Source organism: Corvus hawaiiensis, chromosome 31 (genome assembly GCF_020740725.1).
Source record: "Corvus hawaiiensis isolate bCorHaw1 chromosome 31, bCorHaw1.pri.cur, whole genome shotgun sequence".
NCBI classification, from domain to species: Eukaryota; Metazoa; Chordata; class Aves; order Passeriformes; family Corvidae; genus Corvus; species Corvus hawaiiensis.
The window spans coordinates 2,339,311-2,366,814 of record NC_063243.1 but is presented as its reverse complement, the minus strand read 5'-3'; the positions used below and the strand labels follow the sequence as shown (position 1 = coordinate 2,366,814).

The 27,504-nt window shown below is 55.7% G+C and overlaps 1 long non-coding RNA gene and 1 pseudogene across 1 annotated transcript; one reads left to right on the top strand and one right to left on the bottom strand.

Annotated features, from left to right (window-relative positions):
- The window catches only part of LOC125318825, a 157,891-nt pseudogene that overhangs the window by 99,331 nt on the left and 31,056 nt on the right, over positions 1 to 27,504 (bottom strand).
- On the top strand, positions 9,052 to 13,353 carry LOC125318832. The gene is made up of 2 exons (XR_007200502.1): positions 9,052 to 10,148; positions 13,064 to 13,353. It is a non-coding gene; the product is annotated as an uncharacterized LOC125318832 (long non-coding RNA).

Genomic DNA, 27,504 nt, shown 5'->3' with positions numbered 1-27,504 from the left:
ACTGCAGCCACACCAGACAGCAAGCCCAAACCAGATGGAGAGTCTAAGCCATTGACAGTGGCTCCTGTCACGAGGAAAAAACACACAACCAAAACCAATCGCCCAGTGAAAGATGAGGATAATGCAGGGGAAGGAACCTCAAAAAAGGACCTTAACAGCCTAAGAAAGGATTACACCCGAAGGTCTGATGAAGCCATAATAAGTTGGATGGTCCATATTTGGGATGCTGCAGGTGATGATGGGATGCTGGATGGTGCTGAAGCGAGGCATTTGGGATCTCTGTCACGCGATCCAGCTATTGACCAAGCGATGATAAGGGGGGCTGACTCTGCCAGTCTCTGGAGACGGGTTTTGAATGGCACAAGGGATAGATATCTGTGCAGAGATGATCTCTACATGCAGCAAACCCAGTGGAAGACCACAGAACAAGGGATCCAGTGCTTGAGAGAACTAGGAGTGGTAGAGATTGTCTTCACAGATGACCCAGGATTGAGGAGTCCAGACTGGGTTAGAGTTAATCCATTCATGTGGCGAAAACGCATATGGCTTGGGCCACAAGAATACGCTTCTGCTTTAGCAATAATGAAACTGGACTACGGTGCAACTGAGACCATGCAGGATATGGCAGTGAAGCTCCGAGTATATGCAGACTCCGTACATGGCCCAACACATGCAAAAATCGCAGCTGTGGAAACACGTGTGCAGAAAATGGAGGATAAGATGGAGAAGAGTCTCCAGGAGATTAAGAAGGAGATCAAAGAGGGCCTTCTCCAAATCTCGACAGTACAGATCAGAGATTCTGATACCAAACGCAGACACTCCCAAGAGAGAAAGTACCTCCCACAAAGTTAGCTGTGGGATTTCCTGTATGACAGTGGGAAAAACGTGGAGGTGGGAAGGACAACCCACTTCTGCTTTGGCAGCACGAGTGCGTGAATTGAAGGTGTGCAAGTCTCAGAAAGGAAGTTCCACCAAAAAGGAAGTAGCTCCAGTTGCCTGTAGCCAAACTGCCGGAAATGATGGAAAAGAGGATGACATGTCTGATTCCCATGAAGGAACCTCTAAGATGCAGGCCCAAGGAAAGAAGGATAACCAGGCATAGAGGGGCCCTGCCTCTAGCCAGATAGAGGCCAGGGAAAACCGTGTTTTTTGGACTCTGTGGATTCGTTGGCCTGGTACATCAGAACCACAAAAATATGATGCCTTGGTTGACACTGGTGCGCAGTGTACAATAATCCCATCGCAGCATGTGAGGGTAGAATCTGTTTCTATTGCTGGTGTAACAGGTGGATCACAAGATTTGACCTTGGTGGAAGCCGAGGTGAGCCTGACTGGAACTGAGTGGAAGAAACATCTCATTGTGACTGGCCCAGAGGCCCCGTGCATTTTGGGCATAGACTTCCTCCAAAGCGGGTATTTCAGAGACCCAAAGGGACTCAAATGGGCTTTTGGAATAGCTGCTGTAGAGACAGAGGGCATTAAGCAATTGAACACTTTGCCTGGACTATCAGAGAACCCGTCTGCAGTCGGCCTTCTGAAGGTGCAAGAACAAAGAGTACCAATTGCTGCCTCGACAGTGCATCACTGACAGTACCGGACAACTCGAGATGCTGTGATCCCCATCCACAAGATGATCCGCGAGCTGGAGAGCCAAGGGGTGGTCAGCAAGACCCACTCACCCTTCAACAGTCCCATCTGGCCTGTGTGCAAGTCTGACGGGGAATGGAGATTGACTGTGGACTATCGTGCCTTGAATGAAGTGAGTCCACCGCTGAGCGCTGCTGTGCCGGACATGTTGGAGCTCCAGTACGAGCTGGAGTCCAAAGCAGTGAAGTGGTACGCCACTATTTATGGCAGCTGGTGAGGGGTCAGTAGCTCTGACCGAGGAAGAGGTGACTGATCCGGAAAGATGGTCCCAAAAGGAATCGCCTTCCTGAGGCTCGGTGTCTTCCCTCAGCTGCTGGCAGGAGGGCCTGTGCAGAAGCTGTCAGCTCTTTAGTGATTGTCAGGTCGTGATTCCAGCTCAGCTCTGCAGGGCAGCCTCCAGGCCAGACCAGAGAGAGATGAGAGACTCATGTAGCTGGTTCCACTCGAAGTAACTTTATTATTGGTCCGTACTTCCGCAAAGAGGAGCTAGGGAGGAGAGCTCTGTCTCGCAGGGGCAGAGGTCTAGCTTTTATAGGGATACAGGGGGTGGGTCTCAGAGGGTAAAGGCCAATGGGTTACAAGGGATCTGCATAGGGTCTCCCAGAGGATTCTGGGTCTGTCTTTTTCTCGCCATGACTGAGAGTAGCTGCCTTTCCAGGGAGTCCTGCTGGGAGGTTTAGGCAATCTCCTTATCCCAGCAGACATCCCTCCAGGGCAGTGGCTGGGCATACCCCACAACTATTGACATTGCTAATGCTTTTTTCTCCATTCCTCTGGCAGCAGAGTGCAGGCCTCAGTTTGCCTTCACCTGGAGGGGTGAGCAGTACACCTGGAACCGACTGCCCCAGGGGTGGAAGCACAGTCCCACCATCTGTCATGGACTGATCCAGGCTGCACTGGAAGAGGGTGAGGCCCCAGAACATCTGCAGTACATTGATGACATCATTGTGTGGGGGAACACCGCAGCCGGAGTGTTTGAGAAAGGAGAGAAAATCATCCAAATTCTGGAAGCCGGCTTTGCCATCAAGAAGAGCAAAGTCAAGGGACCTGCCCGAGAGATCCAGTTCCTGGGAGTAAAGTGGCAAGATGGATGATGTCAGAGTCCCACTGAGGTCATCAGTAAGATCACAGCAATGTCTCCACCAACCAACAAGAAGGAAACACAAGCTTTCCTAGGCGCCATAGGTTTTTGGAGGATGCACATTCCTGAGTACAGTCAGATCGTGAGTCCTCTTTACCTGGTTACCCACAAGAAGAACGATTTCTAGTGGGGCCCTGAACAGCAGCAAGCCTTCGCCCAGATCAAGCAGGAAATCGCTCACGCTGTAGCCCTTGGCCCAGTCAGGACAGGACCAGAGTGAAGAACGTGCTCTACTCTGCAGCCGGGAACAATGGTCTGTCCTGGAGCCTCTGGAAGAAAGTGTCTGGTGAGACTCGAGGTCGACCACTGGGATTCTGGAGCTGAAGCTACAGAGGGTCTGAAGCCAACTACACCCCAACAGAGAAGGAAATCTTGGCCGCCTATGAAGGAATCCAAGCTGCCTCTGAGGTAATCGGCACTGAAGCACAACTCCTCCTGGCACCCCGACTACCGGTGCTGGGGTGGATGTTCAAAGCAAAGGTTCCCTCTACCCACCATGCACCAATGCCACATGGAGCAAATGGATTGCTTTCATCACACAGCGCACCCGTATTGGAAAACTGAATCGCCCTGGGATTTTGGAAATAATCACAAATTGGCCTGAAGGTGAAAACTTTGGTCTCAGTGATGAAGATGAACAAGTGACATGTACTGAAGAAGCTCCACCGTACAGCCAGCTGCCATCAGAAGACACACGCTACGCTCTTTTCACTGATGGCTCTTGTCGAATCATAGGGATGGAACAAAAGTGGAAAGCAGCCATATGGAGTCCCACACGACGGGTTGCAGAAGCTACTGAAGGAGAAGGTGGATCAAGCCAACTCGCTGAACTCAAAGCTGTTCAACTAGCCCTGGACATTGCTGAAAGAGAGAAGTGGCCAAAGCTTTACCTCTGCACTGATTCATGGATGGTAGCCAATGTTCTGTGAGGATGGCTGGAAAAGTGGGAAAAAGCTAATTGGCAGCGTAGGGGAAAACCAATCTGGGCTGCTGAAGAGTGGAAAGACATCGCTGCCTGAGTAAGAAAGCTGGTTATGAAAGTCCCCCATGTAGATGCTCATGTCCCCACGAGTAGGGCTAATGAGGAACATCGCAACAACAAGCAGGTAGATCAGGCTGCAAAGATAGAAGTGTCCCAGATAGACTTGGATTGGCAACATAAAGGAGAGTTGTTCCTAGCTCGATGGGCCCATGATGCCTCAGGCCATCAGGGCAGAGATGCCACCTATAGGTGGGCACGAGGTTGAGGGGTGGATCTAACCATGGACAGTATCTCCCAGGTGATCCATGATTGTGAGACATGTGCTGTGATCAAGCAGGCCAAGCGGGTGAAGCCCCTGTGGTATGGTGGGCGATGGTCCAAATACAAGTATGGGGAGGCCTGGCAGATTGATTACATCACACTGCCTCAAACCCGCCAAGGCAAGCGCTATGTGCTCACAATGGTAGAAGCCACCACTGGATGGCTGGAGACCTATCCTGTGCCTCATGCTACTGCTTTGCAGGATGAATTTTAAGCCCTGACATCGCCCAGTGCGGCCCTTTGAGCCTCATCCCTGGTGGAGAGGCTGAACGGGGAAAACTGAGCTCCACACCAAACGTGATTTCCAGGGGCTGGTTCTTCCAAAGGGTCCATGCTCAGAGCAAAAGCCCCAAATCTGCCCCAATTCCGCTGCTCGAAGGAGAGCTGGGATGCTGAAGGGCTGTTGGTGCCTTTAGATACCCTGATCCGAGTCTCGATGCTCCTGGTCCATCTTCTCTGCACTTGTGGCGGTTCCTGCTTTGTTTCTTTCTGCTGCTCCTTGTGCCCCCATGCTCTTTCCTGCTGACTCCATTTTCGGTTTCCTTATGGAGAAAATCCAGTGGGAGAATCAGAACTGTTTAGGTTGGAAAAGACCTCGAAGATCACAAAGTCCAACCACTGATTAAAATATTGGACTCCTGCGGCTGGGAAAATCCACCAACGTTTGAACTCTGGGGACTGCCGGGCTCTGAGCTGCTTTTGGAGACAAAACAGCCCAAATCTGCAGAGTTCCGGCCCGCTGGGTGCGGGGCTGGGCGATCTCCGGTCACCTCTGTCCCCTGCAGCTCCGGGCTGTCCTCGGTGGCACCGCGTGGCGCTCGGGGCCGGCTGGACCGGGAATCTCCTGCTCGGAGAGGCCGCGGTGGCGCTGGGGCTGCTCGTGTGAGTGCGGCCATGGGGACACGGGGACAGCCCCGACAGCTGTCGGGGGACTCGTGCGGGGGAACAATCACCCGGACGGGTTTGAGAGGCCCGGGCCGAGCTCGGGGTCACCCAGAGCCCCGATAAAACGAGCCCCGTGCCCAGTGCTGGCACCCCCAGCACCCCCAAACCACCCGGGCAGGCGGGAGGGAGACGCCAATGTCTGCTGGATCGTGGGGAGACCCCTCAGAGGGGCAGAGCTGGGGGAAAATCCCCCCAAATAAACTGCTGCGACTGTCCCCGTGGTGGGCAGGGGGTGCTGAGCAGCCCTTCAGCCTGGGGCCGGGCCCCTCTGGGCCGCACAGCTCGGGGGGCACAGCTCGGGGTGCCGGAGGGGGAGCAGAGGCTCCGGCGGTCTCTGGGCTCCCGCTGCGACGTCACCTGAGATACGGTGACACCTCGGAGGGGCCACATCCTGTCAGCAGCGTGAAGCTGCAGTGGAGGGCGGGGGGGCACCTCTGGGCGCTGGGGGAGCTCAGGGGTGCAGAGCCCGGCCCCCAGAAGGAGACGGGCTGGGGTCTGCTCTGGGTTGGGAGCCCGAGGTCAGTTCTCGCCCCTCACGAGCTGCTCAGGCCAAAGCTTGGGGTGAGCTGGGATGAGGGGAGGGCTGAGGGGAGGGCTCTGAGCTCCCGCTTTATGTCAGAATCCACCCTGGGGCCGCGTGCAGGTGGATCACGGTGGGCATCGTGCTGGGGGAGCCAGGTCCTGCTCCCTGCTCAGCCTTCCTTCCCCTGCAGCTCTCCACCAGCAGCCGGAGAGCCCGGGAAGCGGAAAAAACGGGAGGGAAGGAGGCGGCAATAGCACCCGGGAGAACTTCGTCTTGGAGCTCAGGGAAGTTCTCTGCCCGTCACAGCCGCACGGTAACAGCCCCGAGGCGCCTCCGCTCCAAAAGCTTCTCCAAAATCTCGTGGCATGCCCAGATCGGAGCCCCAAGCGCAGCTCAGGACGTCCCCGGGGAGCAAACGGGAATGAAACAAATGGGAATGAAACCCTGGTGCTTCTCTGGGTGTGCTGGGGAGGAGGGGATTTCTCAGTGGCTTCATCCGGCTCTGATCCCGGTTTCCAGGGGCTGAGTGATGCCGGATCTGCCCCCAGGGCTGGACGCTGGGCAGGACCGAGAGCTACTGGGTCTCCCCTGGATACAGCGCTTGGGGCAGGAGCCGGGAGGACTGCGGGGATCGGGGGCCACGCTGCTGCTGCTGTCGCCGCGGGATCGGGATGAGCTGGTGAAGGCAATGATGGGGTCGGGAACGTGGGATGGACCCGGGGCTGCACCGGGGGGCTTGTGGTGCACGGGAAGGGTGAGGGGGCTCCCAGAATCCCGGGATCAGCCTCCCCCCTTCCCCCCGTGTCCAAGCACCTCCGGGTGCCTGTGGCAGAGCGTGGGGAACGCGGGTGGGGCTCAGTCCTGGGATGAGGACAGAGCCTGTTTTGGGGTGAGCATCCATGGCCTGTTGAGTGTCACCACTTCTCCTTCCCCGAGGCAGGAATTCCTACATGAAACCCTGCAGAAACCCGCGCTCTCCTTGTGGGTCGGGCTCTGGGTGCCCGCGGCCGGGATGGGCTGGACGTGGGTGAACGGCTCCCAGCAGGACCGGGATCGGGGAGTGCCAGGGGCAGCGCTGGGGGCCAAGGGGGGCACCCTGCTGTCACCTGAGGGACCCCCGGGGGTGACCCGGGCTCATTCCTGACCCTGCAGGTTCCAGCTGGACCTCAGGGAGAGACCTGGACTCTGTGGGACGATCAGAGGCAGCACTATCACCCCTGAGAACTGCGACTTGGACTCACAGTGGATATGCCAGAGAGAAGCCACCAAACTCTGACCTGGGGGTCGGGACAGACGCTCGGGAGGGATGTGGGAGCCAGGAGGGAGACACGGGAGCCAGGTGAGGGATGCGGGAGCCAGGTGAGGGATGCGGGAGCCAGGTGAGGGATGCGGGAGCCGGTTCTGCCGTCGCTGCACAGCCGCCCGCATGAATGGGCGCTGATGTTTCCTGGCTCTGCTCCCTGCTGTGTTCAAACCACGGCACGAACAGGGAGGAAAACCTCCCAAAATTGTGTCTCCCCGGCCACAAAGCTCGGTGCCTTACGTAAACACTCCCGCACCGGTCCTGCTGAGTCCCTTCACTCGAATCCGCCCCCAGGCACCGATCCCGGTGTGGGGCGGCTTCGGCCCCACACGGCGGCGGCCCCGGGGCGCTGCTGGGCCCGATCCGGTCTGGCCCGCGGAGCTCCCACCGCGCCCCTTTAGAAACCCCGCACCCGCTTTTCCCGCACGGCCCCAGCGGGTTCCCCCCCGCCTCAAAACAGCCCAGAGGCGCCAGGGCCGGGGCCGGCCCTGTGCCGGGGCCCCTCGTATCCCCAAAAAACAGTGCCAAGGTAAAAAATACCTGCAAAATTGCCACAAATGGCCCCAAAAAGCGAAGCAGCTCCCGGGAAGCTGCTCGTGGGGGTCTCACCAGCCGGGCTGCAGCCAGAGGAGCGGCAGAGCACACATCGCAGCGCTGTCAGTGTCGGGCATCAGTCACTGCTTGGAGTTTGCAGACCCGACAGATAAAGCGAATCCAAACTGTCGGCGGTTTCCACCACCTGCTCTTTCTCCTCTCTTTTCCTTGATGGATTTTACATCACTTCCTTTCACCCCACAGAGCTGGAAAGCAGAATCCCTGGCGGCCCACCTTCTGCAGCTCCAGCCTTGTCCCTCTCGCTCTCCCGTTTACTTTGCACCAGTTTCTCCCTCCTCCTCTCCCTGCCAGCTCGGAGGAAGGCAATTGCACCCACTGGCATCACGTCCCTCCTCTCACTGTGTCCCATTTCTCCCAAACGGCTGCCTGCGAGCGCAGCCGGACCCGCCCTGGTGCTGGTTAATGCTGGAGTGAATTATTGCAGCGATTATTGGGCTGGGCTGGGCCTGGCTGGGTGCCCGGGGCTACCAAACCCGCTCTGTCACTGCCCCCCTCAACCTGGGCAGGGAACAGAACACACCAGGAAAGGCGGCAGGGTCAGCAGAAGAGTAGGCAAAGATCAATCATGGAAATAACAGACTCGACTTGGGGAAATGAATTGAATTTATTATCAAACAAACCAGAGAAAGAGAAAGGAAAGTGAAATGTATCCGAAAAGTAACACCTTCCCCCGACCTCTGCCTCCTTCCCGAGCTTCCCTTTATCCCCCATTCCCTCCCTCCTCCCCACCCAGGGGCACAGGGGATGGGGGTCGCAGTCAGGTCATGTCACTGCCTCCCCCTCGGGAACAGGAATCCTTGTCCTGCTCCAGCCTGGGGTCCCTGCCGCGGGACACAGTCCCTCAGGAGCAGGCTGCTCCAGCGGGGATCCCCCACGGGCTCACGAGTCCCGCCAGGAGCCACTTCCACGGCTCTGCAGGGGCTTCCCACGGGCTCGGGGCCTCTCTCAGGCATCCCCTGCTCCGGCCCGGGCTCCTGCCGGGGCTGCAGGTGGGTCTCTGCTCCATGCCGGACTCACCCGCAGTTCCCAGCGCCTTCAGCTCCCGGTCACACCGAGATCCGGGCGGTTCAGGGCGGGAGCAGTTCCGGGGGTTCCAGCGCGGGCCGGGCCCGTTCCAGGGCTGCTCCTCAGCTGCGGCTTTCCCCTCACGCAGCCCGGGGGGCACTGGGAGCGCGGGGCGGGGCTGGGCCGTGTGCAGAGCCCGCCCCTCGCTCCGATTGGGCGGTGCTGCCGTCAGTCGTGGTTCTGGCGCGCTGATTGGTCGGAGCGGGGAGCAGCCCGGGCCCGGAGCCGCCGGCAGGGCGGCCGTGGCGCAGCAGAGGCGCCATTGGCGGAGCGTCTGTGCGGGCCCGGGAGCGGCGGCGGCGGCCGGAGCCCGGTGAGGCGGCGGCGGAGCTCGGAGGCGGCCCCAGCGCAGGTGGGAGCCGCGCTCGGTTCTGGCGGGGCTCGGGGCTGGCTGCGGGCGGAGGGGGCGGCAGGGGGCTGTGGCGGGTTCGTTGTGCCGTGTGGGCGCCGTGTTCGCCCTGGCGTGAGGGCGCTGCGGGAGCGGCTGCCCGCGGTCTCCTTCCCGCTGCTGCCTCGGCAGGAGCCGGTGCCGGAGCAGCGCTGGCTCGTCCCGGCTGCTGTGGGTAGGACAGAGGTGGCTGCCCCGTGGCCGGCAGTGTGCGGGAAAGTTCCCGTGGCCAGAGGTTTGTGTCCCCAGAGGAGCCGGAGGAGTCGTGTAAAAGTAACTTTATTCGTGGACAAAGGGAGAGGCCACGGGGCATTTCCCGTGGGGTCTGTCCAAGTGTTGGAGGACGCAGCCTCCTTTTTATGCCGATTTGCCCGGCCGCATCTCCGTGTCCCTTTCCGCAGTGGCTGAGGTCCTTGGAAGGTACAGACTTCCCGATCCGCCTGCTGCATGTGCCCCTTGATGTGCACCCCCACTTTGTAGAACATCCGATATTCATGGCTCTGTGAAGGCTTTGTTCTTCTTCTGGAACTTCAGGAATTTAGCGGGACCTTGGCTGAGCAGCAGTTCGTGTCAGTTAGTAACATTTTCTAAAATTTATGGTTTCTCCCATTGCTTGCTTATCTCCAAATCCCTGGCCCTATCTGCAATGGGATTCACACCATCTGTTTGTAAAGACACGTTCATTTTTTTCCCTTTTAGTCCCTTGTCTTCTTATTTTCTCAGCACTTCTCTTTACAATTTTTATAATTGCCTTAATCTGTTCTTCCTGGGCCTTCTTTGGTTTGGGGATTATTCTCAGTGACCTCATTCTGTGTCCTTTTGTAGCCGTTTCTGGATCAGGAGGCCTGGCTGCCACCTGCATGCCCTTGATCCCCTGCTGAATGAGCTGCACTGAGCAAGGTGTGGTGCATGGTAAAAAGATGAGAGTTGCTGCAGCACCTGAGAGGAGAAACAGCATTGGTTTAACCCATGGTCTGCCAGGGAACCACGAAAACGTGTCCCATTCCAATCCTTTCCACGTTTGGAGCAGTACATGAGCTGCTTTCTTCTTTCCTTTGTTCTCTGTTTCACCACTTCTCCTTGGCCATCTCTTTGCCAAGAGCACTTTGAGTCATTTAATTTTCCACAACCTGCTGGTCCTTCTGCTGAAAGAGAATCTGATGCCATCCCAGGGTGAACTGTGGCGTTGCTCATGGGAGTGGATTGGTGGGTGAGAAGGTCAGGAGCTGGAGCTGTGTGCTTGGTTATGATTTGGAGGACAGCTTGTAATCTAATGATGCATTGAAATGATCAGTGGGTTCTCTGGCACCTGGTATGAATTTGTTCGGGTTCCCAGGGGCTGCTCCATGGTGTTGTAGGATTTGTTCTGGTGGCCGTTCATCTTTTCCCCATTTTTGGGCGCTCCCAAATATGCCAGGGATGCATCAATTGACCGCTTTTCTCTGATTAAATCATCACATCCTTGGATTCCCAAGTGATTTCGCTGACCTTGTGTCAGCAAAAGCAGCCCAATGGTCAAACCCACCCTGTATAACACAGAGAGTGCCAGCAGATGTTGGAGTGGGGAGAGGGATGATTCCCCCCCGCTTTTGTGAGTGAAGTTCTCCCAACATTCTCCGTTTGCTGTTTTCCTTTGCAGCTTCAGGGATTTCTGTTGCAGAGTCAGAGATGCTCAGTGTGGGCTCTGCCTTTAGCGATGCAAATTCCGTCAGTGCAGGGAGGCAGAGCTTGGGGTGAGGGGCAGAGGGAATCAGCCCAATTCCTGTGGCAGGCAAGGAGAGCCTGGGACATTGTGCACACTTCCCGCAGCAGAGTTAATTTGAATTTCTAAAGCTCCTCTGCTGGCTGCCTGGAAGGAAGCTTCTCCTCCAGGGCAGCCATCAGGTGACTCACAAGTGCCCCCCCTTCCCCAGCTGCTTTTTTTTTTCGCATTTCTTTCTTTTAATATTTTACTAACTGTTTATGAGTTAAAGGGTCTCCTTTAAAGCTCTTCTGGTTTTGCAAAATGGAACCTAAATGTGAACATCGAAAAACCCATTCCAAAATTCTGCCATCACTAACAGCCACGCACACACATACACAAAAAAACCCCAGAGTAATAAAGATTTTTTTCTACTTCTTCTCCTCGGACTAAAAATTGACTCTCACACCTTTGGCCGAAACCCAACTGACAATATCAAAGTAGGATTATTAAGAAGAAACATTCTAATGGTGTAATCTTATCACTTAAACTGCAGGAAAAACAAAAACTCTCCAAGGACCTTTTTAGTGTTAGAGAATCAAGGCATTACTTTATTCTGGCCAGGATGTGCAACAGAAATCATTTCATGCGCACATAGCCCGGGTGTGCAGAGAAAATCATTCCATGGCACACGAGTTTTACTCGAGTTTTCCTCAACTTCATGCAGTCTAAACCCATAGAAATCCGTAGGTTTAATGTCCATTGGTTCCAAGTTGGGTAGTTCTTAGTATTTGGTTTCCTATTGGCCCCGGATTGCTTGGCCTCTGATGTTAATTAGGTGCACACTCCTTGATTTCCTTCTCAGCCTTTTCCAGAGCAGGAGTCTCCAGCTGTGCCGGGGGCAGTGTCTGGGGTAGCTGTTCCTTGATGTTTGCTGATGGGCGTTGATGTTTTGTTGATGGTCGTTATCTTTTGGGTATCTTTTGGGCTCTTCCCAGTCTGTTGAGATGTTAAGCTCATCTCCCTTGAGTGGTGTAACATCCCTTAAAGTCCCAAGGTAGGGTCTGTGCCAGCTGAGCTTCCTGTGGAAGAGATTTCACAAGAGACAGGATTCTGGCCACAGACTGCTTGAAACAAACATCCCCGATCTCCATCCCCCACTAGGTCGAGAATGAGCAGGGTGAGGAATTGCAAACATCAGTTCCAGGGGAGATAATTGAATATCTGCCCTGGGTCTGGCTCTTACTCTTGCCAAAGCCAATGGCAGCAGTCGTACCCGTGGCATCTTGGTTTCTCTCTGCAGCTTCAGAAGATGTTTCTTTCTTTCCCCATTCATTCTTTCTACCCGACCCGAACTCTGGGCATGCCAGGGCGTTTGGAGGTGCCACTGTGTTCCTAAAGCAGCCAGAACGCCCTGAAGGGTCTTTCCTGTAAAATGAGTTCCCCTGTCTGAGTCGATTGTCTGGGAGGGCCAGGGCAGGAGGCTCAGTTAATCTGCTTTTGAAGCCTTGAAACTTGTGCTTTCCTTCTGGTGTCCATGGTGGGGTTTCTTGGCTGGCAGGAGAAGAGTGTTGTAGGGAGAGATGCCTGGCTCCAGAAGCGCTGCCTTTAGCAGGGCCTCAGTAAGAGGCTGTAACCCCTTCCTTGCCTCCCTTGGAACAGGGTATTGCTTTTAGACACCACTTGTCCTGGATGCTTCAGAGGAATTTGGAGAGGCTCCATGTCTGATTTTCCCTATTTCCCTGGGGCTGCCCACACTTCTGGGTTCACTTCAGCAGAGGCCTTCCCAGGCATTTGACACCAAGGTACAGCAGCATTAGCCTCTGTGTCTCCTTTTACAATAGGAATTTGCATTCCCACTTCAGCCACCAAATGCCTTCCCAGTAAATTACAATCACAATTAGGAACAAACAGAAATTGATGCGTTTCAAACCCATCCCCCACATCTACTGATAGTGGTTGAATAAAACACATCTGCTCATCTTTCCCACTTATTGCCTGAATAATCAAAGAACTTCTTGACAATTTCCCCCCTTAGGTCTCAGATTTGGAGTGGATCGAGAGGCCCCTGTGTCCATCAGGAGCGGCCTCGTCTCAATCCAGACGCGCCCTGAATGTTCTCAAGGGCTCTGGTGCGGTGGGTCCCTGGTGTGCTGGGAGCTCTGAGAGCCCTGACAATCCATGTCCATTAAATAAATCAATCGTGCTGCACAATTCCTGCCTGTTGGATCTCTCTTCTCCTCCCTATCACTGCGGAATATCGCAATAGTCCTGGTGATCCATGTTGGGAAGACACCTGGCTGGGGTCTCCACATCTACCTGGTTCCCCATGGGGGAGGAACAGCCATTGGGACACAGACTGACATCAGGAATTCATTGGAGAGGGTGGATTTGTTGAATATTGACTCCCAAAAATCTTTTCCATGCAATCTTCTCTTCTGATTACATCCAGGAATACTGGACAGTCCTTGAGGTCTTTTCCAACCTCACTGATTCCACAATTCCAATTTTCTCCGGCCCAAGGGCATCTTCCACAACCAAATGGTGATGGACTGGGGCAAAGACCAAGATTCTGGAGACAGTGGGGTGGAAACGCCCCAGAAGAAGCTTCTTCACTCCAACCCCAGCATGAGAATCCTCAGCCGGCACAGACACGGAAATCCTTTTCTTTTGGTTTTCTTTTCATTTCTCTTCATCCCTTCAATACACTTGAAACTGGGGTAAAAATAAAGACATTGAACTGAGGGGTGGGGACATGGGGGATATGACATGGATGGAAACATGGTGGGGCTGCACCGGCCATGGCGATGTCTCCACATGTCACTGGCCCCGTCCCATTGTGTCCTCACCCGTGGCTGTGTCCCCACCACCCGGGCATTCTCGGCGCGGCAGGCACCTGCGCAGACAGGCTAGGAGCCGCCATGGGGGCCCAAGACATGAGCCCACTAAACCGCGGTGCTGCAAACACAGCGGCTGCTGCGGAGCCCAAAGGCAGGGCGGGCTGTGCGCCGTCCCGCTGCCCCAACACCCCTGCCAGTTGCTCTGCTGGCGTGGCGTCCTCGGGGGGTGAGGGGTTCTGTGGCAGCACAGGGCGACCTGGTGCAGGCTCCGCGGCATCCTCTGGCTGTGGAGCCGGGGGGGTTTTTTTGGATTTGCCACCACACGCCCCTAGAGCCGAGTCAGTGGGGTCTCCTTCAGGTATCTTGTGGGTGTGACCCTGCGGGGCTGGGGCAGTGAGATGCCAATCAATCCCAGCCCATCCCCTGGATCGAGTTCCCCGAAGAGGCCGACTCAGAGGTCGATGGGCGGCTCAGAAGCCTAAGCCGCACCCCCCCGGGCAGTGCCTGGGTCCAAGCCGCCTCCCCCGGTTCGGGAAAATTCTGGGTTACTCAGTCGTTCATTGGTTCTGTTATAACTCCCGCCTCTCGGTTCTCCCCCCCGCAGTGGTTCTTGTTCCATTGTATCCTCCCCCTGGCTTGGAACTCACTGGTTGTTTCCCCCTTTCACCGGGGTTTTCAAATTGCCTATAAAACTGAGGAAAAAGCCTCAGTATCCCATCCCATCACATCCCATCATTCCCATCACATTGGATTCCAGCCTTCCGAGCTGGTTCGGGTTGCAAAACTTGTAACAATAAACCTGTTAGAAGTCAAACCTGAACAGCCTCTCTCTTCCTTTGTCTCCGAGCTAATGTGAGCCAACACCATTGGTTCCTGCCGTGTTTCCTCTGCCAAGAAGCCAGCTAGCTAGCCCAGCAAGCAGACCTTTTCTTGGCTCCGAAGTCGCTTCAGCGACGCGTGGAGGTAACGCAGCTGGACTGTCTCTGACCTGGGGCACGCCAGAGCTCATGCTTCGAGCACCAAACCCTGCGTTAGTATCTCTCTGTCACACACCACCAAGACAGGTGAGCCAGCTCTGCTGCCACAATTACAGTCTATCAGCAGATTAAACAAACCCTGCCACGTGCGTAGTAATTCTAGCACCAGCGGGTCCCCAGATGGGAACTCGCGCCAGAGCGCAGAGCCGAGTTCCTGCCACAGCCCGAAATCCAGGGCAGTGTCTCTGTTCGGGGAGATGCCATGTAGGGCAGCCCAGTCTAATAATTCACAGAGTGAGGTCTCAGAAATGGAGGTGTTCATTAAACCGAAAACACCTCTAGGCCGATAACACAGAGTCAGTTTTTAAGCTGCTGTTCGCCATTCTCTCAGTCCCGTCGGACATCCTGGTCTGGGGGCATGGGGGGAACAGCGTACCTCTAGAGAAATGCAGCTTGGCTCACAGCATGCAGGACACGTTGGGGTTCACCAAATGTTGCGGTATCCCACAGCCATAGGGAGGAGGAGCAGAGAAGATCCTCAGCAGGCAGGAATTGTGCAGCAAGATTGATTTATTTATTATTTTACAAACTCTTTTATAGACTTTTTTCTTCATAGTCTAATTGGTCAAAGGATCAGCCACCCCCTGGGTGGACTGGCTAAAATCCTAAAACATCCATTGTCAAAATATTTTTCTACTCTACCATAAACAAAGCTCTGCAAGGTCGCAGGTGTTCATAGTTTACAGAACTCTGCAAATATCTTCCGTGAAAAAGAAAAGTATCTCACAGGACTGGAAAGAAGCAAGAAAAATTATTGCTAGAAGCAATATTGTATCCACACAGGACCACGGATCACCAGGGCTCTGCCCAACGGGGGTCACTGGGGATCATCCAACGCGGATCCTCCTGTGATACGTGAAGGAAGGAGACCCACCAACAGCAGAGATGCAGGTGAATCTTAAGATTTATTCAGAAGCACCAGTATATATATCCTTACTTCTAAGAGCTTACAGCCGTGATCACAGTCCTACAATAAATCTGTCTTCTTGACATTTTCCATTGTTCTCTCCAAGGCCACAGTGAAGGAGCGTGAAGAGTGTGCGTAGAGCATGTGCATAAAGCGTGTGCGTCTTATGTTGACGTAGAAGTAGAAACTCGTTAGTTCAGTTCTATCTCAGGTGCACGCTGTGTCAGAGAAACCTTCTGCTGGTACTGCTGGTGCTGCTGCTGTCGTTCTCTGTGTAACTCTTTCCTTATACCAACACCTGTTAACCCAACAACTCCCCTATTTTATTTTTTGGAGTCATGGACAAAGCAAGTGCAACCATAGCTTGTTTTTGTGTGCCTTTAACGGCTCTGATTATGTTGAAAAGGACAAGACAGAATATCAAAAAAGATACCACTGCTAGACAACCTAATCCAATAAAAACCCAAGCTTGTAAATTTATTCCTGAAAACCAATTTTTTGGATTTACCCAAGTAAGATCATTTTTTAAGTCAGTCAGTACCTTTTGCTCCTCTAGAGTTTGCAAATCTCTAAGTTGCTCTTTTAACTGAGCGTGAAGTGAGTGGATATCTTGTCTTAGGGCTTTATCAAAGACTCCTTGGAGGTGGTTTTTGATTGTTTCCCAGTTTCGTTCTGTTTCATTCCACGGAAGAGGAGTGACACATAAAGAGTTATGTATGTGTTCCCAATCGCAATGTAAAGATATGTGGGTTTTTTGAGCCTCAACTCTTTTGCCAATCCACAAAAGAGCACTTTCCAAGGCATCTACTCTGGTCATTATTTCCTTGTCAATTTGCTCTTGTGTTTGTAATTATTTTGTAATATTGGTTAGAGCTTGTCCCACAGTGTGGGCTGTTTGAATGGAATTAGCTAAAGCTGCACCAGCTGCAAAGGCTGTGCTTAAAACTATTACAGCAGAAATGATGGCAAAGATCAGTCAACCGAGAAATTTGCGAACTCGTTTCTTACTCTTTTGGATTTCCTCCTGGAATAATCGAGCCAATTGTGACAGTCCATCTTGTCCTTCCCAAGTCTGAGTCAGATTTACAGGTACCCAAATTTGCAGTCTTCTCTTAAATGGAAGATGAACACAAAAGTAATTCACATCTTCATTGGTTACATATGATTTAAAGACAAAAAAATTAGCAAACAGTGATGCTGCTGGTCTAGGGTCAGTAGCTCTGACCCAGGAAGCTGTGACCGGTCCAGAGAGATGGTCCTGTGAGGAACCGTATTCCCAAGGCTAGGTGTCTTCTCTCAGCCGTAGCCGGAGTGCCTTTGCAGAGAAGCTGTCAGCTCTTTAGTGATTCTCAGCTCTTGATTCCAGCTCTTTGCTCTGCAAGGCAATCTCCAGGCCAGACCAGGAGGAGAGAGATGAGAGACCCGTATAGCAGTTCTGCATGGAGCAGCTTTATTAGCCTGCACCCCGTGAAGGGGAGGCCAGGGACGAGCTCTCTCTGCTCTCACAGGGGCAGAGGGCTAGATCTTATAGGGATACAGGAGGTGGGTGTGAGAGGGTAAAAGCCAATGGGTTACAAAGGATCTGCATAGGGTCTTCAAGAGGATCATGGGTCTGTCTTCTCTCGCATAACTGAAAGTAGTTGCCTTTCCGGGGGATTCTGCTGGGAGGTTATGCAACCTCCTTATCAGCAGGCCTCCCTCCAGGGCAGGGGCTGGGCATATCCCACACTTGGAGCAACTGGGACCACGATGAGAGCAAAGGCATCATCACATCATCGAGAGACTGCCTGGGAATGACTGGGCTCATACTGGAAGTGACTGAGGCTGTACCTGACTCCTACTGGGAGGGACTGAGAGTGAAAGGAACCATACAGGGCATGACTGGGAACAACTGGGACCATGCTGGGGGCAACTGGGATCTTATTGGGAGTGACTGGGAACATAAAAGCTTGAGTGGAGTTTTTATCCCGTGGCATTCCTGGGAAGCAGCGGCAGCTCCGCGCCCCCAGCCCGGGGGGTGGGAGCAGGGGAACCGCTGGCAGCACCTTCGGGGCACAGCCGAGGGCTGGGGGGCTCCTCCCCCACTTCATTTTCTCTGCCCAGTTCAAATCATCCCCTCCCATTCAAATCCCCTCCGTTCACATTTTCTCCCCACCATTAAAGTTTCCTTGCCCCAATTCAACTTTTCTCCCCAATTAAGCCCTGAGGCCCCTCCCCGCCCCCGGCTCCTCCCAGCAGGACCCGGCCGGGACCTTCTGGAAACAGCAGCAGAAAGAGTTCAAAATTTCCTCATTCCTTCCATCGATTTCCTTGGTTTCCGGGGCATTTTCCTGCGGCTGCTCCAGGCCATGGCTGAGGGCTCCCGTCGGGCTCCAGCCCCTTTCCAGTCCCTTTTTCCAGCCCCTTTTTCCAGCTCTTTTCCTCAGCTGACCCAAAGCTGTGGATTTTGGGGGGTGGGAAGAGTCGCTCTGCTCGGGGGTCCCCGCGGTGCCCCAGGGAGGCCCTGAGGCCGCAGCGCAGTTCCCTCGGGCCCCTTGGAGCGTTTGGAATCTCCAACTCTCAGCAATCGCTGTTCGTGGCATTCAATCCCCCCTGCAGGGTTTTCGCCCAGACCGGCTTTCTTTCCAGAGGGTTTTGTGGTTTCGCTTCGAGCCGGGGCCTGAGGGCACCGGAGCGGCCGCGGGTGCCGGGGCAGGAAGGGCTGAGGGACAGCAGCGCCCCACAAACCTCCGGGAGGGGGACAAGGGCTGGAGGGGGCAAAGAGAGAATAAACACGAGATTTTAGAAAAAGAAAAAAAACCAGTAAAATATAGATTATAGGTAAAATATAATAAAAGAGAACTCTGAAAAAAGAAAGTAACAGCAGAGCTGCTTCTCCTGGGACTTTGGGTTTCTTGTCCAAGCTCCGAGCTGGGTGTGAGCCAGAAACCAGTGGCTGGGAGAGACATTGCTGCTGAAGGGCTTCCTATGGCCAGGACTAAAGTGTCGAGTATCAAGGAAGAGCTTGAGGTTACAGAAGCGCCAGCGCTCCCGTTGGATTCCCTCGTTGGAAGCTGAAAGCGGAGCTCCGTCTGGGACTCTGCTTTGTAAGGATTGAATGTAAAACTCCAGCGCAATCCCCGTTTCCCTCCCTCCTGTGGCCAGCGGCGCACGGAGAAGGGATGGGAGTTTCGGTGAGTTCGTGCTTCCCCCTGAGGGACAGGAATCCTTGCCGTGTCCAGCGGGGGTCCCTCCCCAGCCGTGCGGTCACTCCCCGGCCCGGCCCTGAGGCGCGGGGCAGTCGCGGGGCAGCCGCGCTCCGGCCCCGTCAGCGGCACCGCCGCTTCGTGCCGGGCAGGAGCGGCAGAAGGAGCCGGGCGGCGGCGGGGGCTGAATCCCGGCAGGAGGAGGAGGAAGAGGAAGAAGAGGAAGAAGGGGAAGAAGGGGCCGGGTCGGCCTGCGGTGTCCGATGGCCGGGGAGCAGCGGGGAGGCCTCGGGGAGCGGCGGCGGGCGGGGCTCTGCTGGAGCCGCCCCGAGGGGTTTGTGCCGCCCCGGGTCCCTGAAGGAGCCGCTCCGCGGGACGGGCGAGCTGGGAACGAAAGGAAATACAGAGAAGAGAATAAAATACAATCAAAGAGCCGCACCGAGAGGCGTCTCCCCCGCCCGCGTCTGAAGGAGCTGCTCCAAGGGACGGGCGGGGGGTGAATAGAAAAAAATCCAGAGAATGGAGTAAAATAGAATAAAAAACTGCACCGGGATGTCCCCGGCGCCCGGTGTCACTGGAGGAGCCGCACGGCGGGACGGCGCTGTCGGGTGTGGCCAGAAGGGCAGAGCCGAGGGGGTGGCAGGTGTGAATGGAATAAAACATTGAGAATAGATTAAAATGCAATAAAAGAGCCGCAACCCGGGCTCTCCGCGCCCCGTGTCAGTAAAAGAGCTGCCCCGAGGGACTGGCGAGGCGGCGGTAGAAGAGCTGCGGGGCGGCATGGGCACTGCCTGGGCTCGGAAGAGGCGCCCGAGGAGTCCCCGCCGGCCCGTGTCACTGAAGAGCTGCACCGAGAGAGCGGAGAGCAGCGGCGGCGGGGAAGGAGCCGCACCGGAGGGGCGTGGGATGGGAGGTGGGAATAAAATAAACTCTAGAGAACAGAATAAAAAAAATGAGAAAAGAAACCCGCACCGGGAGTGGCCGCTGCCCGTGACTGAAAGAGCCGCACCGAGGAACCGTCGGGGCAGCACCGGGGGCTCTCGGCCACCCCGTGTCACCGAAAGAGCCGCAGCCGGGGGGAGTTGGGGCTTCTGGAGTGTCACTGAAGGAGCCGCAGCGAGGGACGGGCGGGGCGCGGCCCGGATCGAGCCCCTCCAGCTGCGCCTCGAGCGGCGACCCCGCGGGACCGCGCCGGGGCCGGGCGGCGGCGGCAGCCGGAGCCGGGAAAGCGGCTTGGAGCGGCGGAGACGAGCGGGGTGTTCCCGAGCAGCTCCGCTCAGCCCTCGGGCACCGGGGGGTTCCGGGGGTTGTTCCCGACCAGCTCCGCTCAGCCCTCGGGCACCGCGCTGGGGTCGCCGCGCACTTTTCACCCCCGGCCGCCCCCACGGGCCGGGCCCCGCGGCTCCCGCTGCCGCCGCCTCGGCCCCGCCGAGCCCAGAAACCACGAAAAATCGCTGGCATGCACTATGAAAAGCTTTTCGTGCGCGGCAGTGGGTGCGGGGGGAGTCCTTATGAACTCCCCTCCCCTCAGACCCTCCCGGGCACCGCCGGGCATTAGCGCAGCTCCCGGGGCCGTGTCCCGGCCACACTTGGGTATTAAATCCGAGAGATTTGAGGAGCAGGGACAGCCCTAGAAACCAGGGCTTTGCCCTCGGGAGCTTGGAGCTGCACGAGGGGGATAAAGGATCCCCTGCACTCACTTATGCCCCCAGAAGCAGCTCTGGCCCCCTAAGAATGGGGCTGTATTTGGGAGAGGGAGGATGGCTGGGATGGGGTCTGGAATGAGACAGACACATGTTGGGATGAAGAGGTTTGGGGGATCCGGTTCCTGAGGAGGTTTTGGGGCACCCTCCAATCCTGAGGGATGTGTTACTGGGAGGGGGGACACACCTGGCTCTTGCACTTGGAGTGTGGCTCCACAGGGAAGGACATGGGGAACCCATTTTGGGGTAGATCCTGCTGCTTTCCACCCGTTTTGGGGGGTTATAAACGCCTTTGGGAGATTTCCTGGTCATTTTAGGAGGCAGATGTGACCCCTTTTTTGGGAGGATCCTGATGCTTTCCACCAGTTTGGGGGGTTCTAAATGGCTTGTGCTGGACCCACTTTCGTGGGTTCTGATGCTGCCCACCCGTGCTCTGCACTGGTCCGGACTGGTGCTCCCAGTGCCGCGTGGGGCAGGGCCATGGGGACCCCTCCACGGCACAGCGCAGCTGCTTTGGGGCTGGCGGCACTTGCCCGGCACTGGCCATGGGGCGTGTGCTGGCAGCTGGGGCCGTACTGGTGGTACTGGTGGTGCTGGGAGCTCCCGTGTCTGGGGGCCAGCGGGACTCGGGTGAATGTGGGTGTCTCAGGGGTGTGGTGGGGACGATAGGAAAATATTGAGAGAGGTGGGAAAAAGGGAGGAAGAGAGCAGAAAATGGGAGCTGGAATGCCCAGACCAGGAGTCCAGCCCAGGGGTCTCTGGCCTGACTGCCCTCCAGCAAGTGGCTCCCACAACCCCTCACCCTGTCCCCAAAATCCCTTGGCATCCCACACCCATCTCTGTATTCCCCCTCCAAAATCTCCAGGCTCCTGCGGTGAGAACAAAGGGGTCCAAGTCCCCAGCTAGTGTGACCACAAGCACCAAACTTTTTTCTCCACACAACAATCTTCCCTCTTTTCCCCTTCCTGGCTTCCCCCACAGCGGCTGGGAGCAGCCAAGAGCCCAGCGCTGCCCCAGCCCGACCGGCCCCAGCTCCATCCCTGCTCCTCCCGTGGGATGCGATGGGTTTGGGGGGAGGGGGCCAAGGGTGGGCGCTGGGCCTGGGGAGAGGAGGAGCGGGGGTGGAGGAGGAGGGATGAAGGAGGAGGGGGAGAAGGGACGGAAGGAGGGGAAGGAAGAGGAGGGATAGAGGAGGACCGGGAGCAGGAACAGGAGGAGGAAGAGGAGGCAGCACGTGCATCCATCGCTCCCCGGCACACCCCTGCCCCGGGAGCATCGCCCCCCCCCCCCCGCATTCCGCAGGTTGCCCGTGGGACGGACTCAGGTTGGAGAAGTTCCTGGAGAACTGTCTGGTGGGAGGGAGCCCAGAGTGCAGCAGGGGAACGACTCCTGTCCCTGAGCAGCGGGAGAAGGCACCGGGGATGAACTGAGCATGGCCCCAATTCCCTGTGTCCTGCACTGCCGGGGTGGGAGGTGGAGCTGGAAGGAGGGAGGGGTGGGAGGAAGAAGTTTTTAAGGGTCTTCTTTTACTTCTCATTACCCTGCTCTGAGTTTTTGGAATTTTCTGCCAGAAATCTCTCCCCTCGTGCACTCAGCCAAAGGGGTTTGGGGCGGTTTTCCCTTTCTCGGGGAAATCAAAGCCATGCACTGATGCTCCGAATTAGGGGCGGCAGTAGCGAGGCTGCAGGGCTTCCCAAGGAGCCGGAGGCAGCCCACACGCAGGGCTGGGCAGGTCGGGCCGGGAGCAGCGGAGAGCTTTGTTTCTCTTCTCAGCTGAATGGCGGCTCGGGCCGGGCCCGTTCCAGGGCTGCTCCTCAGCTGCGGCTTTCCCCTCACGCAGCCCGGGGGGCACTGGGAGCGCGGGGCGGGGCTGGGCCGTGTGCAGAGCCCGCCCCTCGCTCCGATTGGGCGGTGCTGCCGTCAGTCGTGGTTCTGGCGCGCTGATTGGTCGGAGCGGGGAGCAGCCCGGGCCCGGAGCCGCCGGCAGGGCGGCCGTGGCGCAGCAGAGGCGCCATTGGCGGAGCGTCTGTGCGGGCCCGGGAGCGGCGGCGGCGGCCGGAGCCCGGTGAGGCGGCGGCGGAGCTCGGAGGCGGCCCCAGCGCAGGTGGGAGCCGCGCTCGGTTCTGGCGGGGCTCGGGGCTGGCTGCGGGCGGAGGGGGCGGCAGGGGGCTGTGGCGGGTTCGTTGTGCCGTGTGGGCGCCGTGTTCGCCCTGGCGTGAGGGCGCTGCGGGAGCGGCTGCCCGCGGTCTCCTTCCCGCTGCTGCCTCGGCAGGAGCCGGTGCCGGAGCAGCGCTGGCTCGTCCCGGCTGCTGTGGGTAGGACAGAGGTGGCTGCCCCGTGGCCGGCAGTGTGCGGGAAAGTTCCCGTGGCCAGAGGTTTGTGTCCCCAGAGGAGCCGGAGGAGTCGTGTAAAAGTAACTTTATTCGTGGACAAAGGGAGAGGCCACGGGGCATTTCCCGTGGGGTCTGTCCAAGTGTTGGAGGACGCAGCCTCCTTTTTATGCCGATTTGCCCGGCCGCATCTCCGTGTCCCTTTCCGCAGTGGCTGAGGTCCTTGGAAGGTACAGACTTCCCGATCCGCCTGCTGCATGTGCCCCTTAATGTGCACCCCACTTTGTATAACATCCAATATTCATGGCTCTGTGAAGTTTTATTTCCTTTGTTCTCTGTTTCCCCACTTTTCCTTGGCCATCTCTTTGCCAAGAGCACTTTGAGTCATTTAATTTTCCACAACCTCCTGGTCCTTCTGCTGGAAGAGAATCTGATGGCATCCCAGGGTGAAATGTGGCGTTGCTCATGGGAGTGGATTGATGGGTGAGAAGGTCAGGAGCTGGAGCTGTGTGCTTGGTTATGATTTGGAGGACAGCTTGTAATCTAATGATGCATTGAAATGATCAGTGGGTTCTCTGGCACCTGGTATGAATTTGTTTGGGTTCCCAGGGGCTGCTCCATGGTGTTGTAGGATTTGTTCTGTTCTTCTCCCCGTTTTTGGGCACTCCTAAAAAGGCCAGGGATGCATCACTTGACCACTTTTCTCTGATTAAATCATCACATCCTTGCATTCCCAAGTGATTTCGCTGAACTTGTGTCAGCAAAAGCAGCCCAGTCGTCAAACCCACCCTGTATAACACAGAGAGTGCCAGCAGATGTTGGAGTGGGGAGAGGGATGATTCCCCCCCGCTTTTTTGAGTGAAGTTCTCCCAACATTCTCCGTTTGCTGTTTTCCTTTGCAGCTTCAGGGATTTCTGTTGCAGAGTCAGAGATGCTCAGTGTGGGCTCTGCCTTTAGCGATGCAAATTCCGTCAGTGCAGGGAGGCAGAGCTTGGGGTGAGGGGCAGAGGGAATCAGCCCAATTCCTGTGGCAGGCAAGGAGAGCCTGGGACATTGTGCACACTTGCTGCAGCAGAGTTAATTTGCATTTCTAAAGCTCCTCTGCTGGCTGCCTGGAAGGAAGCTTTTCCTCCAGGGCAGCCATCCCAGGAGTTGCATTGGCCCCACCTCCCTCCGCGCCCTTTTTTTTTTTCCCCCCTTTTTTTAAATCGTGTTTCACTAACTGTTAATGAGTTAAAGGGTCACCTTTAAAACTCTTCCAGTTTTGCAAAACGCAACCTAAATGTGAACCTCGAAAAACCCATTCTAAAATTCTGCCATCACTAACAGCCACGCACACACATACACAAAAAAACCCCAAAGCAATAAAGATTTTTCTACTTCTTCCCCTAAGGCTAAAACAATTTTTAGTTCACACACCCCTGGCCCAAACCCAGCTGACAATGTCACAGTAGGATTATGAAAAAAACATTTTAATTGTGTAGTCTTGTCACTGAAACTGTGGGAAGAACAAAAACTCTCCAGTGACCTTTTTAGTGTTAGAGAATCAAGGCATTACTTTATTCTGGCCAGGATGTGCAACAGAAATCATTTCATGCACACAGAGCCCGGGTGTGCAGAGAAAATCATTCCATGGCACACGAGTTTTACTCAATTTTTCCTCAACTTTATGCAGTCTAAACCCATAGAAATCCGTCGGTTTAATGTTCATTGGTTCCAAGTTGGGTAGTTCTTAGTATTTGGTTTCCTATTGGCCCCGGATTGCTTGGCCTCTGATGTTAATTAGGTGCACACTCCTTGATTTCCTTCTCAGCCTTTTCCAGAGCAGGGGTCTCCAGCTGTGCCGGGGGCAGTGTCTGGGGTAGCTGTTCCTTGATGTTTGCTGATGGGCGTTGATGTTTTGTTGATGGGTGTTATCTTTTGGGTATCTTTTGGGCTCTTCCCAGTCTGTTGAGATGTTAAGCTCATCTCTGTTGAGTGGTGTAACATCCCTTAACAAACACTTTCAAATTCCTTTCGCCAAGGCAGAGGCAAAGCAAGCCTGAGTAGCGAAATAAAATTTTAAAGCAATTCTGAACTTGGTATATTTTCCATCAATCGAATCCCGCCCAGCCCAGAGTGTGAGTGTAACTGAGAGCCAGAGTGGAATTCTCCCGCTGTCTCGCGCAGCAGCTGTGGCGAGTGCAGGCACAGAAAGCTCTGAAGGTCGCCCGGTGCCAGCGAGGATTGGCCCCCAGTGCCTGGAGATGCCAGAGGAGGTGCCCAGCCAGACTATTTCAGCAGAGGATCTGTGGGCAGCCCCCGGGGCTTCCCCCGCTGTGGAGCCCTGGCTGCTGCTGCGGCCCCTTCTGTGCAGGGTCAGTGGCGGCCTCGCATGGTCCTCCTGCAGCCGGGGAGTGCAAATCCGCGGGGCTTCAGAGAGCTTGAGGCGAGGGTGAGGGGTCCCCCCGTGTTCAGCTGTGCTGGCGGCTGTTTCTGTGCTCGGGGACACTTGGAATGGGCCACGCCCTTGGCCACCAGTGGTGCTTCTTTGCGCTCCTCAGGCAGGACCCGATGTCCTGGTTGGATGTTGTGGGCAGCAAAGTGCCAAGGCAGGGTCTGTGCCAGCCGAGCTTCCTGTGGAAGAGATTTCACAAGAGACAGGATTCTGGCCACAGACTGCTTGAAACAGACATCCCTGGTCTCCACCCCCCAGTAGGTCGGGAATTCCCAGTTTGAGGAATTGAAAACCTCAATTCCAGGGGAGGTAATTGAATATCTGCCCTGGGTCTGGCTCTTCTTCTTGCCAAAGCCAATGGCAGCAGCCGTACCCGTGGCATCTTGGTTTCTCTCTGCAGCTTCAGAAGATGTTTCTTTATTTCCCCATTCATTCTTTCCACCCGACCCGAACTCTGGGGTTGCCGGGGTGTTTGAAGGTCCCACTGTGTTCCTAAAGCAGCCAGAACGGCCTGAAGGGTCTTTCCTGTAGAATGAGTTCCACTGTCTGAGTCTCTTGCTTCCACAACCTCATATCTTGGAATTGTTTGTTCCAAACATGCCTTAAGAACTGATGCAGGGACTGCTGAAGCAGTCGGAAATGCTTCTGCCCCGCTGCCATGCTGTTAGCAGAAGATATTGAAGCCTTCCTGCTCAGGGCATTTCAGTGCCAGGCTCTTCCAAGCACCCCCAGCTCGGCCCTTTGAGCTGAGCATGTGGGCGCTGAGCTGCGCTTTGTCTCATTCCCTTTCCTTCAGAGCAGCGTGTCTTGCCACTCTTTTCCCTTCTGCTGCCCCTGCAGAGCCATCCCTAAACACCTTTTCTCCCTCAGGCCAGGGAATGTCTGGTAAATCTCTCCTAGCCCGGGTCTGGAGCTCTGTCACTTGGCTGCAGCCATGGGTTTCTTGCCAGCCCCGTGTCCAGGGCCGTTCAAACAGGAGGCTGGGTTCAACCCTTGCCCTGTGCTCAACTCTGAATCCTCCTGTTCCATCCAACAAGTTTCATTCTGTAAGAACCGAGCGCTGCTCATCCATTTAGAGGCTCCTTTGGTTAACAAAGCTTTACCTTGATGCCAGGCTGGAACAGTGAGAGATTGTGCTGCTGTCAGTTTTCAGGCCTCAGTTCCCATTAAAGCCGGGGCTGCACAATTCTGCAGACAATGAGGCCACTCTCTGGCCACTGGGTTAAACATTTGAGCCCAGGAATTCCTTTGGCATGGCCCTGTTTAACATCCCCATGCAATTCAAATGGTTTTTCCCTGTCTGGGAGGGCCAGGGCAGGAGGCTCAGTTAATCTGCTTTTGAAGCCTTGAAACTTGTGCTTTCCTTCTGGTGTCCATGATGGGGTTTCTTGGCTGGCAGGAGAGGAGTGTTGTAGGGAGAGATGCCTGGCTCCAAAAGCGCTGCCTTTAGCAGGGCCTCAGTAAGAGGCTGTAACCCCTTCCTTGCCTCCCTTGGAACAGGGTATTGCTTTTAGACACCACTTGTCCTGGATGCTTCAGAGGAATTTGGAGAGGCTCCATATCTGATTTTCCCTATTTCCCTGGGGCTGCCCACACTTCTGGGTTCCCTTCAGCAGAGGCCTTGGCAGACATTTGACACAAAGGTCCAGCAGCATTAGCCTCTGTATCTCCTTTTACAACAGGAATTTGCATTCCCACTTCAGCCACCAAATCCCTTCCCAGTAAATTACAATCACAAATAGCAACAAACAGAAATTGATGGGTTTCAAACCCATCCCCCACATCTATGAATAGTGGTTGAATAAAACACACCTGCTCATCTTTCCCACTTATTGCCTGAATAATGAAAGAACTTCTTGACAATTTCCCCCCTTAGGTCTCAGATTTGGAGTGGATCGAGAGGTCCCTGTGTCCATCAGGAGCGGCCTCGTCTCGATCCAGAGGCGCCCTGAATGTTCTCAAGGGCTCTGGTGCGGTGGGTCCCTGGAGTGCTGGGAGCTCTGAGAGCCCTGACAATCCATGTCCATCAGGGGTGGACTTGCTGGTGCTGAGGGTGCTGCTGTCTGTGCTTGCAGTGTCCTTGTGGCCTGCAGCTGGAGCCCTGATTCCTTGGCAGGGGCTGTTTGGGTGGGCTCTGCCGTGCCGAGGAGGGCAATGCCTGTGCCAGGTGCTTGTGGCCGCCGCCGTCCCCTGGGTGCTGGGGCCCCCTTGGGCCCTGCGGTTCATCCCTGGGGGGCTGTAGAAACTCTGCCATGGCCTTTGCCTTCACCTTGGCCTTTTGCTCATCCCTTCTTGCATTCCCCTGCTGAGCCTTTCTGGCCAAGTGCTGCAGGGGCTTCTTGTGCCTCTCCTGCAGCCCCCTCAGTGCCTGTGGGTGCTCATCCTCTGACAGCTGCTGAGCTTTCTGCACAATCATTCGTTTCTCCAGTGACCCAAACAAGATCGATGAAAGAA